This window comes from Gorilla gorilla, chromosome 10 (genome assembly GCF_029281585.2).
Source record: "Gorilla gorilla gorilla isolate KB3781 chromosome 10, NHGRI_mGorGor1-v2.1_pri, whole genome shotgun sequence".
Taxonomy (NCBI): domain Eukaryota; kingdom Metazoa; phylum Chordata; class Mammalia; order Primates; family Hominidae; genus Gorilla; species Gorilla gorilla.
The window spans coordinates 35372290-35387505 of NC_073234.2; positions in this window are offsets into that span (position 1 = coordinate 35372290).

Below are 15216 nucleotides of genomic sequence, written 5' to 3' on the forward strand. Positions count from 1 at the left end.
TCAGGCCTGTAATCCCAGCACTTTGGGAGGCTGAGGCGGGCCTTGACCTCTTCACGAGGTCAAGAGATCGAGACCATCCTGGCTAACATGGTGAAGCCCCGTCTCTACTAAAAATACAAAAAACTAGCTGAGTGAGGTGGTGGGCACCTGTGGTCCCAGCTTCTCGGGAGGCTGAGGCAGCAGAATGGCTTGAACCTGGGAGGCGGAGCTTGCAGTGAGTTGAGATCGCGCCACTGCACCCCAGCCTGGGTGACAGAGTGAGACTCCGTCTCAAAAAAAAAAAAAAAAAAAAAAGAAAAAAAGTGACCTGGCGTGGTGGCTCATGACTGTAATCCCAGCACTTTGGGAGGCCTAAGCAGGTGGATTGCTTGAGTTCAGGAGTTCAAGACCAGCCTGGGCAACAGGGAAAAACCCCGTCTCTGCAAAAAAATACAAAAAAAATTATCTGGGCCTAGTGGTGCACACCTGTAGTCCCAGCTACTAATGAGGCTGAAGCGGGAGGATCACTTGAGCCCAGGAGGTGGAGGTTGCAGTGAGCTGAGATCCTGCCACTGCACTCCAGCCTGGGCGATAGGGTGAGATCCTGTCTCAAAAAAAAAAAAAAAAAAGAAAAAGAAAAAAGAAGAAAAAAGAAACGGTGCTTCAATAAATTAATAACACTGGAGATGTGAAATATATATAGAAATGGAACACATTTTACTGTATTAAGTTATATTTTAAAGAAAATGCAGTAACTATTGGTCTCCTCATGACATCATAACAATTACCTATATTTACTTACTATGTGACAGATGCTGTTTGAAGTACTTTCCATTTTTAATCTATTTTGATCTTCACAATAGCCCAATGAAGTAGGTACTATTATTACTGGTTCTATAATCTTCAATAATTTCTTTAATCTCCCTGTGGATAATAAGAGCTGCATACTTTGCAAGAAAATAAATGTGAAGAATCTAACAGATGTTCTAGCACCAAATAGATGCTTAACAAATGGTAATTATTGTTATTCTCTATTCCTTCCCAACTTTCAGTATAGAGCTGTCCAAGCATTACGTACTCATGAAAGCAGTGCTTCTATAAACTCACATTGAAAGGGAATAGAAAAGAGGAGAAAAAATAATGCATAGGTTTTTTTTTCTCCATTTTTTGTTGTTGTTTGTTTGTTTGTTTAGCTTTTTTTTTTTTTTTTTGAGACAAAGTCTCACTCTGTCATCCAGGCTTGAGTGCAGTGGTACAATCTCAGCTCACTGCAACCTCTGCCTCCCAGGTTCAAGCAATTCTCCTGCCTCAGCCTCCTGAGTAGCTGGGATTACAGACATGTGCCACCATGCCTGGCTAATTTTTGTATTTTTAGTAGACACAGGGTTTCACCATGTTGGTCAGGCTGGTCTTGAACTCCTGACCTCGTGATCTGCCCACCTCAGCCTCCCAAAGTGCTGGGATTACAGGCATGAACCACCATGCCTGTCTTGTTTAGCTTTTTCTTCATTTCTTGTAGATCTTGTATCACCAGCATTGTGCTTATTTTCCCAACTCTTAGTATAAACATATCTTGACATTCATATTGCACAATCACAAGTACTAAACAAAACAAAACAAAAACCAACAAAAAACCTTTGCATTTATTTCATCTATAGAAAGCAACTTTCCCTTTGAGAATGTAATTGCTAACATTTGTAATAATTCTTGAAAGTTTCCACAAAGCTGCTTGTATTTAAAATATTTTTGAAAACCATATGTGTGTGTTTGTTAAGTATGTGATGTATTTTTCCTTATTATAAGCTGTTGATTGATATTTACATAAATATTTCATGTGAAAAGATCAGTCATTTTTCTGTGCTGCAGACATGCCTGGAAAAGGTCATTTTGCTTCTATTTGAGCATGCTAACTATTCACAGAAAGATGGCAAAAATCTATTTGACTTCTGTGGATTTAGGTGCATCTTGGTGGGGCATACCACATTCCTCTATAGGCCCTAATTTAGACTGAGTTTGCTGTCAATAACACCAATTTGCCAAATAGTTAGTTGGGTATTTGAGCTTTCTGGATGACCAAAAATTGCGTACATCCCTATTGTCCAGGCAGAAATTACACATTAGCAGTACCAAAGTAAGGAAATAAATCAAATACAATAAGGGATTAGGTTTGATTTTAAGAGGATATTTGATATTTTTCTGGATTTAGACCTCAGAACCACATTTACTAATTGTCTAAGTTCTCCTTCTGTTTTTCTGAGAAGGTTCTGGGTACAGTGCTGTGTGGAGCCATACTGGAATAAGAGGCAAAAGCAAAATGTGTGCCCTGGTGTGCACCTATTAATATATTACCTTAGTTTGAACCAAGTAGAAGTTAATAAAAGCTCTACTATCAAAAGACATGACTATAAAGCTCCATGTTGCCCAATATTTTCTGCACAAAATAATGCAGGGCTTGAAAAAACAGCCTTTTTTTTTTTTTTTTTTTTGGAGACAGGATCTCACTCTGTCGCCCAGGCTGGAGCGCAATGGCGTGATCTTGGCTCACTGCAACCTCCCCTTCCTGGGTTCAAGCTATTCTTCTACCTCAGCTTCCTGAGTAGCTGAGACTACAGGTGCATACCATGCCTGGCTAATTTATTTATTTTTTGTAGAGATGGGATTTCGCCATGTCGCCCAGGCTGGTCTCGAACTTCTAGGCTCAAGTTATCTGCCCTCCTTGGCCTCCGAAAATGCTGGGATTACAGGTGTTAGCCAAGGCACCTGGCCTCTTCCCCCATTTTAAAACACAATACCTGATGAATCTAGAAGTTCCCTCTTCCTGTCATGAATGAACCCATCTTCTGCCTTTGGCTTCACCTGAGGGTCTCACATGTGTCGCATGAAATCAGGGACCAAGTTCTCTGGAGGTTACCTCCGCAACGTCTGTTCCATCTGTAAGATCCCTTTCCTTTCCACCATGAAGCACTATGAGCTCATTACTCTTTGTATGGAGCACTGCAAACACCTCCGGCTGCCTTCCCTTTTACAGTCAGTTGTAAACAATACCGCCAAATAATTAACATTTCTAAGATACATTTCTGAGCATAATCACCAGCCAACTCCATGTCTTAGTTAACTGATCCCTTTTTTTTTAAGAAATTAAGCATACATTCCACTGCCAAACATTCAGTGGTCTCTCCATTGGGCACTGGTTTAAATTTCCAGCCTCTGGTTTAGCTACTCCCTGTACTGTAGGCAAACACTGTCACTGTTCCTCATTCACATTGTAGGTTTTTAGGTTTTTATTTCTCTGTGACTTTGCCTTTTCTGATTCTCATCAGGATAACCTTTTTTTTTTTTTTTTTGAGACAGAGTCTTGCTGCACTTCCAGGCTGGAGTGCAGTGACACCATCTTAGCTCACAGCAACCTCCCCCTCCCAGGTTCAAGTGATTCTTATGTCTCAGCCTCCCAAGTAGCTGGGATTATAGGTGCCCGCCACCACCCCCGGCTAATTTTTGTAATTTTTTGTAGAGACGAGGTTTCATCATGTTGGCCAGGCTGGTCTTGAATTCCTGACCTCAAGTGACCTGGCTGCCTCAGCCTCCCAAAGTGCTAGGATTACAGGTGAAGATGACACTTTTGTAAAGTACATCTTAAATAAAAAATATTTTTTAAAGCTTTTCCTTACTTCCCTCTATGACCTGATATGATTTCTTCTTCTTCTTTCAAACTTTTAGTTCTACTTTGGTGGAATCACTCTTACAAAATTTCTTATATTCTAACTTGCTGTACAATTATTTTCTTATCTAATATTTCCTACTAAATTTCAAATCCTTCCAGAATATGAGCCATGTATCTTCTCATCTTCTCAGTTTTATATGAGGTACAGGATCCAGTGCAAAGTTATAAATATAATAGAATGCAAAAAATTTTCCTAATTCACTATTGCCTAAATTTCTCCAATCATCATCATCCTGGTAAAAAGTGAGATTCTTTGCACTTCCCTGAGTGATTCTGACTCATTAGATTTAAGTGGAGGCCCAGGAATCTATATTTTTAGAAGCGTTTGAAATGATTTTGATGATTAACACAATTGGAAAAACACTGGCTCAAATGAATTCAAATTATTTATGTATCCTGATTGCTGTTTGAAAAGAATTATTTATGAGAGAGGCTAGATCCTTAATGTGTTTATTTATTGAACAGAACGTATTTAGAAAGTTCAGTACAGGTAAATAGGATGTTAGAGTTTGTTAACATCTTCACTAGAAGTTTCCTGAAACAAATGTTCTCTGTTTTGTTTTATTTTGCTCTTTCTGGCATTTATGAGATGGCGTTTTGCCATGATGGTGTTTGACTAGTGTGTTTTCAGAGTCTGAGCTGGGAAGGCAACAATTAGAGAAGGAATGTTGGGGCTTGGGAGAAAAGAGAGTCAGCTATAGGGTGAAATGTCTGAAGACTGTTTTTCTAGAATCACACGTGCCCTTTGGAGCAATGTGCAACCTTGAGTGAACTGTGATTTGGGAGAAAAGGTGCATGGCCCTAGACCTCTCACTGACCTCTGCTTGGCAGTTTTAGGCTGCTGGCAAGTGCTCTGCAGGCAGAGCCCATGGAGTACTGTTCTCAAGATGAAGCCCACAGGCTTTTCTCTTGATGCTGCAGTCAGCACTGAGGGGATGCTGGAAGCTGCACCTGTGGATCCTGTTGCTGGCCCTGCCTGCCTTAACTAAAGGCAACAGTAGGAGGAATTTGCTCTTTTATGTACAAATAAATATGTTCATTAATTTAGGGCAAAAATGAGAATTTCCTTTAAAGAAAAAGATTACAAAAGAAAGCCCTAGGATTAATGAATATAAATGATCTCCTTGCAGTAATTTTTCTGAGTGTAACTTGTGTAATGTGTTTGGAATGAAATCTACCAGGGAAAGGATACCTTCTTAATTTAATTGGCCCTGCTGGCAGGGATACTATTAATGAAGCAGATGTCTCTCTTTCAGTCTCCCTGAGTGCTTTTATAGCAAGTAAAATTCCTTTTCTTTGATCACAAATAGGGTAGTTAACACATCTTCAGGAACTGGGCTGCTGCTCAATTTTCCGATTTAATTTTAATGATTTTTTTCTTAGCAGACTTTTTCCATGAAGAAGGGGTTTCTCTCAATATGTTGAACCCTGAACAGTGTATTTCTCATTCTCTTTAAATACTACTGGTTTGGAAGCTGTGGAGATATCTCCTGATTTAAGCTTGTATTTGGATGTCCACATGCTTCAGTGATGTCCTCAATAGTGATGTTCTGGAAGTGCATTTGTAAGAGAAGAATTGGGGTAGGGGTAGGTGGGAAGGGCTGGGATCTTAGATCGTGATGGAGTTGGGCTCGTACCTCAGGTGACTTTGGGCAAGGCACTCCACTTCTGTGGCACAGTGAAAGAAGACAGTACTTGACTCCCTGGGTTATCTTGAAAATTCAATTCTATACCATTTGCAAAAAATGTCTGAATATCCACTTTGTGTCAAATAATAAATAAGATGGTGCCTGGCCGGGCACGGTGGCTCACGCCTGTAATTTCAGCACTTGGGAGGCTGAGGTGGGTGAATTACCTGAGGTCAGGGGTTTGAGACCAGCCTGGCCAACATGGCAAAACCCTGTCTCTACTAAAAATACAAAAATTAGCTGGGGGTGGTGGCGGGTAGGTGCCTGTAATCCCAGCTACTTGGGAGGCTGAGGCATGAGAATCGATTGAACCTGGGAGGTGGAGGCTGCAGTGAACTGAGATCATGTCAGTGGACTCCAGCCTGGGTGAGACAGCCAGATTCTGTCTTAAAAAATAAAAGATGGCGCTTGCACTCAGGAACTTACAAACATGTGGGAAGATCAAGATGGAAGAATTCAACATAAGGTCTAGAGAAGGCAACTATTTGTTCAGTTTCCAGGAACTGTGACACCTAACCTCACTTTTATGAGCAGAAAGCAATTCTAGACCACCCAGGGCCTTTTTGAAGAAAGGTATAGCACTTTAATGCAGCTGAAAATTGATGGTAAGTCTCCCTCATATGAAGAGCAAAAAAATTCTAACTTTCCAGTGAAACATTGACAGTGCTTAAAATAAGTCAATAGTAAAATAAAAGTAACAAGCATTTAGAATAATAGAATATGTCACTAATGCTTTAGAGATGAGTTTTAGCTTTGCAACATTTTCCAAATACTGAAATGCTTGTGCCTTTGCAATGTGAACAAATTGTTTATTGTGCTTGTTTTGCTATTTTCTGATTACTTGTATACTTCTGGGCCACCTTTAGAACAGATTTACATGGTGATACCTCTAGATTTTCTTGATACAGTGCTTCCAACCTGGAAAACTCAGGACTAATAGGCCTCAGTTTGTCAAATCACACTGCAGCAGGGCCAGGATTAGGGTGCAGGGAGTGAGGCAGAATCATGCACATACGGTGTCAGACCCTATCTGTAGCGGGCCAAATGATGTCCTCCAAGGATGTCCAAGATCCCGTCCCTGGAGCCTGTGAGCATATTACCCTACATGGCAAAATGAACTTTGCAGGTGGGATAAAGGACATTTACATGGGAAGATTATATTGGATTATCTGTGTGGGTCTAGTGTAATCACAAGGATCCTTAAGAGGGAGAGGGAGGCAGGAAGTCAGAGTAATTCCATGTGCGAAAGACTCAACCCACCATTACTGGTTTTGAAGATGGAGAAAGGGGGCCAGGAGAAAAGAAATGCAGGCAGCCTCTAGATGCTGGAAAAGAGCAGGAAGACAGATCCTCCCCTCAAGCCTCCAGAAGAAATGCAGCTCTGCTGACGTCTTGTTGTTAGTCTAGTAAGATTCATGTCAGACATCTGGTATGCAGAACAGTAAAATTATAAATGTATGTGTTTTACACAAATAAATTTAAGGTAATTTGTTAGGGCAGCCGTAGAAAACTAATTCACTAACTTTATTTAAAATTTTGATACTGTGCTCATCATGGATTTTTTTACATTTGTTTTGATTTTTTTTTTAGAACATTGCACTACAGTATTATTTATCTTGCTTATTGAGTTTTCTACAGCCAAGCTGAGAGCCTCCCCCTAGGTTTGGTCCTGCAGTGCAGGCTCAGTTTTGCCCCAGGATACCTCGTTGCTGGCAGCACTGGCAATGTTAGTGCAGCCTCATGTAGAAACATGATCTGCAAATTTGTAGACCGGATCACTTGTCACTGCTCCTTGTTCAACCTGAAGAATGTGTTCAAGTCTTAACTGAGACTACAAGGAAGGGTTCGCTTTGACTCTGGCAAACTATTTATCATGAATGAACATTAGCAGCAATGTGACAAAGAACATATAAGGAAGAATTGTTCTGTGGAATACATTTTAAGCTTGGAGATGTTAAAACTGAATCATCCAAGTGTATTTCTGACACTGAATTTTATACTCTCATTTTATCACCTGTAGGGAGGACCTTTTCAACCTAACTCAGTATCAATTATTTACTTACTTTGTCTGGGGATAGTATCTTCTATTAGTTAGGCAATCCTGAGGTTAAATTCCAGACTTGTCTCATAGGTTGTCATCCTATAACTAGTGAAAGATCCAGTTCATTTTTTTTTTTTTTTTTAGTTAGCAAAATAGTGTATGGTACCACAGTCCAACACAAATAACTAACATGCATGGAGAAAAACAACAAAAATAACAGATAAAACAACAACAGCAACAACATCCACCATGTATAAAGTACTCAATTTTCACATAATCCTCAAAAGAACTCTACAAGCCATGTTCTGTTATCCTCATTTCCCCAGACGAGAAAGTTGAAGCTTAGAGAGACAATAATACACAAAAATAACTAACACTTAAATAGAATTTACCATGTTGCCAGGCACTATTCTAAGGGCTTGACTAGCTCATTTAATCCACAGCGCCCTAATGGGCATTGTCTCATTTTACAGATGAGGAAACTGAAGCATACAAAGGTTCATAGGCTTAAATGGAGACGTTAACTTACTTATAGTCATGCTGATGGTGAATAAATTGAGAAATAGAAATTCAAACTCAGATCCATCCAATTAAAAAATGCCATGCTCTTTTTACCATGCCAGTTGCCTCCTAGAATCTTAAACCGGAGTCTCACTAATCTAACTGGTCTCATTACCTTAGCCACTCTCCCCATTCCTTGTCATGATCATGTCATCTGCCTTTTTACAAATTCCAGGTACAGCTCTGGTCAGCTCCCTGGGAGGGGCGGACAGAGTCACTTTGCCACTGCCAAGGGCTCAAAGCAATGGCTGTGAACACCACACCCTGAAAGTCCCTTCCTCCTACGACTCCCTTGCTTGCTCCTAATCCTGGCAGTACATGTGGCAAAGGGGTAAACTGCTTTTCCCAGAAAAAAATTTATGATCCTGACAGTATGACTTAGCAGATCTTTATTGCCCTACTGCCTTGGGAAAGGTATTATCTGACCAGGGTGGGTAGTGATAATGCTTTTACATCAATAGAATCTATCACAGTGTTAAAGTACAGTCCATAGAATTTGTTTTATTCTACTTAGCAACATTTCAGGATATCTTTAAGGGGACACTTTAGAATGAAGGTCATTTTAAAAAATTCAACTCAGAGTCTATGATTTACCTGTAAGATATCTCCTTTAAGTTTTATTCAAATATGAACGACTTTTGAGTCTTAAAAGATAACTGATTAATATTAGGTACTTTAATGACACATTTTAAATCTTTCTATTCCCAGTTGATTGTAATCTTAAATTTATTTCAAAGGGTTTATTGTAGGAAGTAAAGATTCTGTCAATTTATATTTTAAATTAATTTAAAACTAACAATGACCGTGACATTTTTCTGAGATGAAACTCTTGATAACGTATGTTCTAGGATACATATTTGATTTTATATACATCAAAATATATGTTCATTTGGATGATTCTATTTCTATGCATTTAACGTTTATGAATGATGGAGGATATCAATGTCATAGCTTAAAACACCACCAAGAAACAATGCAAGAAACATTGAAAAAAAAAAAAGTTTGACCAGGAGTCCAAACACCCGATGTTTGTTTCTCCCATCACTAGCTATGAAATCGTAACACTCTGGGTCTCAGTTTCCTCTTCTTTAAAATGCAGTTAATAAAATATGTCCTTCCTACTTTATAGGGTTGACTTTAAGAAAAAAATTAGATAACGTAAATATAATTTGAAGAGAAATAATGTAACCTCCTCTATATAATTTAAACTATTGAAATTTATCTTTATGGTGTCTGTTTCTTAGGGACTACATACACTCATTTCATTTACACATTTTAGTCACATCATAATTTGCATCATGCATTGTATATTTGTATTTCTTGCATATATAGAACAAGTAGCCATGACAGGAAAAGCATCTGTTGTCAGGAGAAAGTTTGAAGTTTTGAGGTATACTGGATTAGGATTTGGGGGCCTTGGCTTTTGCTCCATGCTCTGTTACATGAATGGCTACACTCTAGTTCTATTGCCATTAGAGATCATTTTACCTCTCAGGGTGCTGGTTCTTTCCTAGGTGAAAATCAGGGGGATTGTATGAAATAGAATCTGAAAAGTCCTCTTCAGATCTATTCAGTCTTTTCTGCTGCTTTACATTTTTAGGTTTTAATGTCAGTTTTGGCAATCAAGGAGAAGATTAAAGAGCAAATGCATTATTATCTCTGTGTTTTAGTTAAAAATATAGTTTCCTAGGATTCATTTTCATACTTTAAATTTGTCAGTAGCTTCATTGACCTCATGTTTAGTATAATTTAAAAATAGTTAACATTTATTGAGCATTTCCCTTGTACAATGTCCATCAATGATAGACTGGATTAAGAAAATGTGGCACATATACACCATGGAATACTATGTAGCCATAAAAAAGGATGAGTTCATGTCCTTTGCAGGGACATGGATGAAGCTGGAAACCATCACTCTGAGCAAACTATCGCAAGGACAGAAAACCAAACACCGCATGTTCTCGCTCATAGGTGGGAATTAAACAATAAGAACACATGGACACAGGGTGGGGAACATCACACACCGGGGCCTGTCATGGGGTGGGGGGATGCGGGAGGGATAGCATTACGAGATATACCTAATGTCAATGACGAGTTAATGGGTGCAGCACACCAACATGGCACATGTATACATAGGTAACAAACCTGCACGTTGTGCACATGTACCCTAGAACTTAAAGTATAATTAAAAAATAAATACAGCATTTCCTTTGTATAAGGTTCTTTGATAAACACTTTTTTTACATTATATTATTTAATACTAAAAATAACCCTAAGCAGTAAATGTGATGATTAGCTCTATTTTAGAGAGGAGGAGATTGAACCTAACAGAGACTACATAAATTGCCAATGTAACACATTTGCTAAGTTCCATGTAGTGTTTGAATCCAGACCTTTGTTCTACATTACCCCATATGAAAGAATATACTTCATTTCAGTGTATTTTGTGAATTATCAAATGAGAAAGGCTTTCTTGTATTAACCAAACAGTAACTCTCTGTCTTAAGATATGAAGGGCTATATTTGAACACCTGGACCTAAATATTCCTCACCCAAAAATATGACCAAAGAAAGAATTTGGAAATCCTGACTTTGAAGTAACAATGATACCTATTCTTTGTTTAGAATAGCTGTAGATCTCCCAAATTATGTGTTTTTAAAGAAATTTTACCTTAATCATGGATTGAATAATTATAGTCATATGATATGTAAATTACACATATTTATTGTTACCTTATATTCCACACTCAACATGGGCAAGGAGAGAGCATTTACACAGCAAAATCAGTGAAAGAAGACAATTCATGACATTTTCTTTCATGGTAGAATTAGAAATTAGGATAAGAGATGAGGTTAATTGATTTATGTCTCCATGAAACCACTATGTAAACACAACTTTAGGTGAATATATTAATGTTTGATTTTTAATTCTATCCAGTAGAGGGAGATGGCATGTTAACTATTACATTGCAATTTATATGTCCATATTTTTAATAATTTCTTACAGAATCCTAACAGGTAAAATCTGGGATAAGCAAATATTTTGATCTCTAAAAGGCTTTGGAAGTGATATGAACTTAGTTCTCATAGGGAGTTAAATGTGACTCACTTTATTTGATTCTAATAAAGTTATAATACAACACTTCAGATTTACTTGTGGATAAATGGAGTCTAAAATAATTTCATAGGGAGGTTAGAAAAGGTTTCCTTTACTAGTTAATAACTTTAAACAATTTCACCACATCCATCTTAAGTTATCATAAACAATGTGGAAGGCTCTACTTTAGGTGTAAATCACAGGTATGGCAGCTGCGTGGTGCTCATTGGTGACTGGCATGATTTCTCCTTACAATGTGGAAAATAGTTACCCTCAGTCAGGATTCTTTTATCCTTGAAATCAACGATCAAATGAAATCAAATGGTAGACCTTTGGCTAATAGCAGTATTTCTTTATCTTCATAAAAATTTAAATATCTTATGAAAATTGTAATTGTTCTTGACACAAATCAATACTGAAGTGAAAGTGCCAGAACTTAGACATGTAGAAAAAGATACCAGTATGCAGGAGTTGGAAAAAAAAGAAAATAAAACTTTCAATGAAGTGAAAATACCAGAAGTAGAGTCCCGGTATGCAGTAGCTCATATTTTTTTTTTTTTTTTTTGACCAGTTGAAGAATTTTTTTTTTAAAATCACTTTCTTGGTTCCTTCTTTAATAGAACGATTTTTAAATATAAAGTTTAGATGAATAATTTACATGTTTTCTTAAATGGCAGTAGAAATATAAATGAATCATTTAAGAACTCTAGACCTCATCAACCCAATTACAACCATTTAAGCATTCAGTTAACAGTCTGAAGTAAATTTTCTTCTGTCTTCCCCTCTTCTTTCTGGTAAGTGCTCTGCCAGCCTCTTCACCTCCCCAAAGGCGGCAAAACAAATACTATCAATGAGCAACTTTACTGTTGCTCTCTAACTGAACTTAGTGCAGATTGTATCTGAATAGGTTGCCTGTACAACTTCTAGAACATTCTAGAAAAATATTGGTGAGGCTACAGGGCCTGGGTGATACCTATGAAGAGTACTCAAAGGCACAGTTGGACTAATTCACCATATCTCACCTGGGGCTACAACTAGAACATTTTATTGTTATTGATTTTATGTTTTTGTTTCTGCATGAAGCTGCTACACAGAGAAGTGATTCTCACATTGGAGAGCACTGACTCCCAGAATTTTACCATGATACTAAGATGTTTTTAACATGATCTACATGGATGCTGTTTCTTTGCCTTCCGAGGCTGATTTTACTTTGGCTTTGGGTTAACTTCCAGAAGCATCCACAAAAGATTGGATCACCTTAAGCCTGTTGTGACATTTTTAGTTTTAATACAAATTTTGTGGGTCACTGAAAGTGTTTGTATCATATAGCAGATAGGATGTCATTCAAGCATGCTTATCAAATATTCTTTTTCCAAAAACCTTTTTTCTCTTTTATTTCAAAAATCAGAAATTTTCTCTCATACCCAACTACCCCAAGTGTGCTTCCTATGTATCAAGGACAAATTAATTTATTACTTTCTTCTTGAAGAACTTTATTATTTTAATACCTTTATTTAACTTATGCTTTCTATTATGTGTGAGTGTTTCTTGTACTTCCCGGTTTTAACCAACAGTCCAGTATGAAAAGTATGACTGAATATATAAACATGATCTCCTTGGCCTTACACTTGTCTTGGCCTATGAATGACTAGAATTAACTAGGAAGTTTTAAATCAATATTCAGACAAAGCAAAATAAAACAAACCCACTAATTGTGGATGAGAATCATTTTTGTAAAACTAGTTAAATTCCCTTCATGTGTGAATTTCGATTTCCCCACTTTCTATTAAATTTTGCATTACGTAAATCATGCCCTAAATTACACAACTTACTTTACCAATTTAAAAAATGAATTGGGGCTGGGCGTGGTGGCTCACGCCTGTAATCCCAGCACTTTGGGAGGCCGAGGTGTGTGGATCACCTGAGGTCAGGAGTTCGAGACAAGACTGGCCAACATGGCAAAATCCTGTCTCTACTAAAAATACAAAAATTAGCAGGTTATGGTGGCGGGCGCTTGTAATCCCAGCTACTCAGGAGGCTGAGGCAGGAGAATCACTTGAACCTGGGAGGCGGAGGTTGCAGTGAGCCAAGATTGCGCCACTGCACTCCAGCCTGAGTGACAAGAGTGAAATTCTGTCTCAAAAAAAAAAAAAAAAAAAAAGAAAGAACTGGAATTTTTAAAACCTTAACAGTACATGTAGTTTTAGCCCATTTGATTTATGACATGTAATAGAAAAAATTGGGGGGGATGTATACATTATTCTGGAAGATAATTTGGAACAAACAGCTTGGCATATGAAAGGGGACTTCTGAGAATGCTTAGGCATGAGATTCAAACCTTGATTAAACCCTTTGGTTGTAAATGGTTTTTGGTCTTTCAATGACTTATGAATTTCTCGTACTCTTTCTTGTTTCGTACTCTTTGCAGTCACATTGTGTCACATAGCATGGAATGGAATGATTTTATTACAATGCTTGTTAGTATAATTGATTGTGCTAGACTTAATTAATGAACAATGCTCTCAGTGGATATTTCAAGTTGATTTATAGTGCTTTTTCTTTTTAAGCAAACATGGAACAAAGTCCATGGCGCTTCCTCTCATTGCTCATAAACATGGCCTGCTTAACATGTAGTGGAAGGAGCATATAAGTGGAACTGAAAAGACCCAGGCCCAGGATTTATTTATTCCACTGGGTCCTAATTGTGTGGCATTGGCTATACCACTCTGCCAATCAGAAATTCAACTTCCTTTTCTGTAAAATGTGAATAACAATTGCTTGATCTGTTGTCTTAAGGTAGGCTCACATGGAAAAGTTCTTTGTACAGTCTAAAATGCTTTATTATCCTAACTTGAAATTAAGAGAAGCATATTATTCATGCTTCACTGATGATCAAGATAAACTTAACACAATAATTTTACATTCTTGATAAAAGTCACAATTTTTCACCCTGCATACTTAAAACAATTTCCTGTGAGCTGTAAAATTTGAACCATTTAAGGAGTTTTGCTATTATACTCTATCTGGAAGCACTATAGGATTCTTAAATTTGCAAGCAGACACGCCTCGTTTCAAATTCTGGCTCTACCACTCATTAGGTATAAGACTGAGCAAATTTCTTAATCTTGTTTTAAGTCTCCATTTTCCTTGGAAAGGTGATCCTAGTACCCACTTGATGAAGCTGTTATGAGAATTAAGTGAGATAGATTTTTAAAAGCACCCAGCACACAGCCAGCATCAGTGAAAGGTGGCTGTTTTATGATACTAGGGAGGACAATGCATAATATGAGGAAGGCAGGTGACTGTTGACACCTGACCCAGGCCATCCAGTTATTAGAACCCATCTGAACCACTTCATGGGATGCAGTGGAGACAGGTAAGTAATTGGCAGTTAACTATGTTATCAGTTATTACAGATTTTTCTCATGCCAAATATATATAAATCAACAAATATATTTTTTTGTTGGCAAAGACAGCTTTCAAAATGAGCATGAATATAATAGAATTGTTTTCTGACTTCTTTAAAAAGGAGTTTGACAATGTTTTACCAGTTTAGATTTTAAACTTGGTATTATATAATGTTTAAAACCTCAGTTTTATTCACAAATTGCTACATCTGTGGTCATTCCTAAGTAAAGTTAACCTAGTGAGGAAGGTGTTAATCATTAAAAATTGAAATAAGTGGCAAGTGATATCATGATCAGAGTATCTCATTCTGATGGTCAAAGTTATCTCTTCTCCTCCTTGCCCCTGACACGCTGGAGATTTTCATAATGCTCAAACATTTATAAACTAACCCAATGTAATTTTTCTCAAATATGTGTAATATTTGCTCATTTGGAAACTTTCAATCCTCTGGCTCTTGTCTTTGTTTTCCCATTTGCCAGTCTTTTGGAGCATTTAACAGTCATTAGTGTGACATGACAGGGTGGGGAAAAAACATAAGAGATCAAAATTAAAATCAGTCTGACAGTCTCATACATCAGCCTGACAATGTGAGTCACCACAAGGGCTTTGCAGGAAAATGTAAAAACTCCCAGACTCTTCGTTTAAATTCTGCTTCTAGTTCTGGCCATAAAGGAGATATTTTACAGGGTGTATGTTCGTTTGGCATAGGAGGAGAAATAAA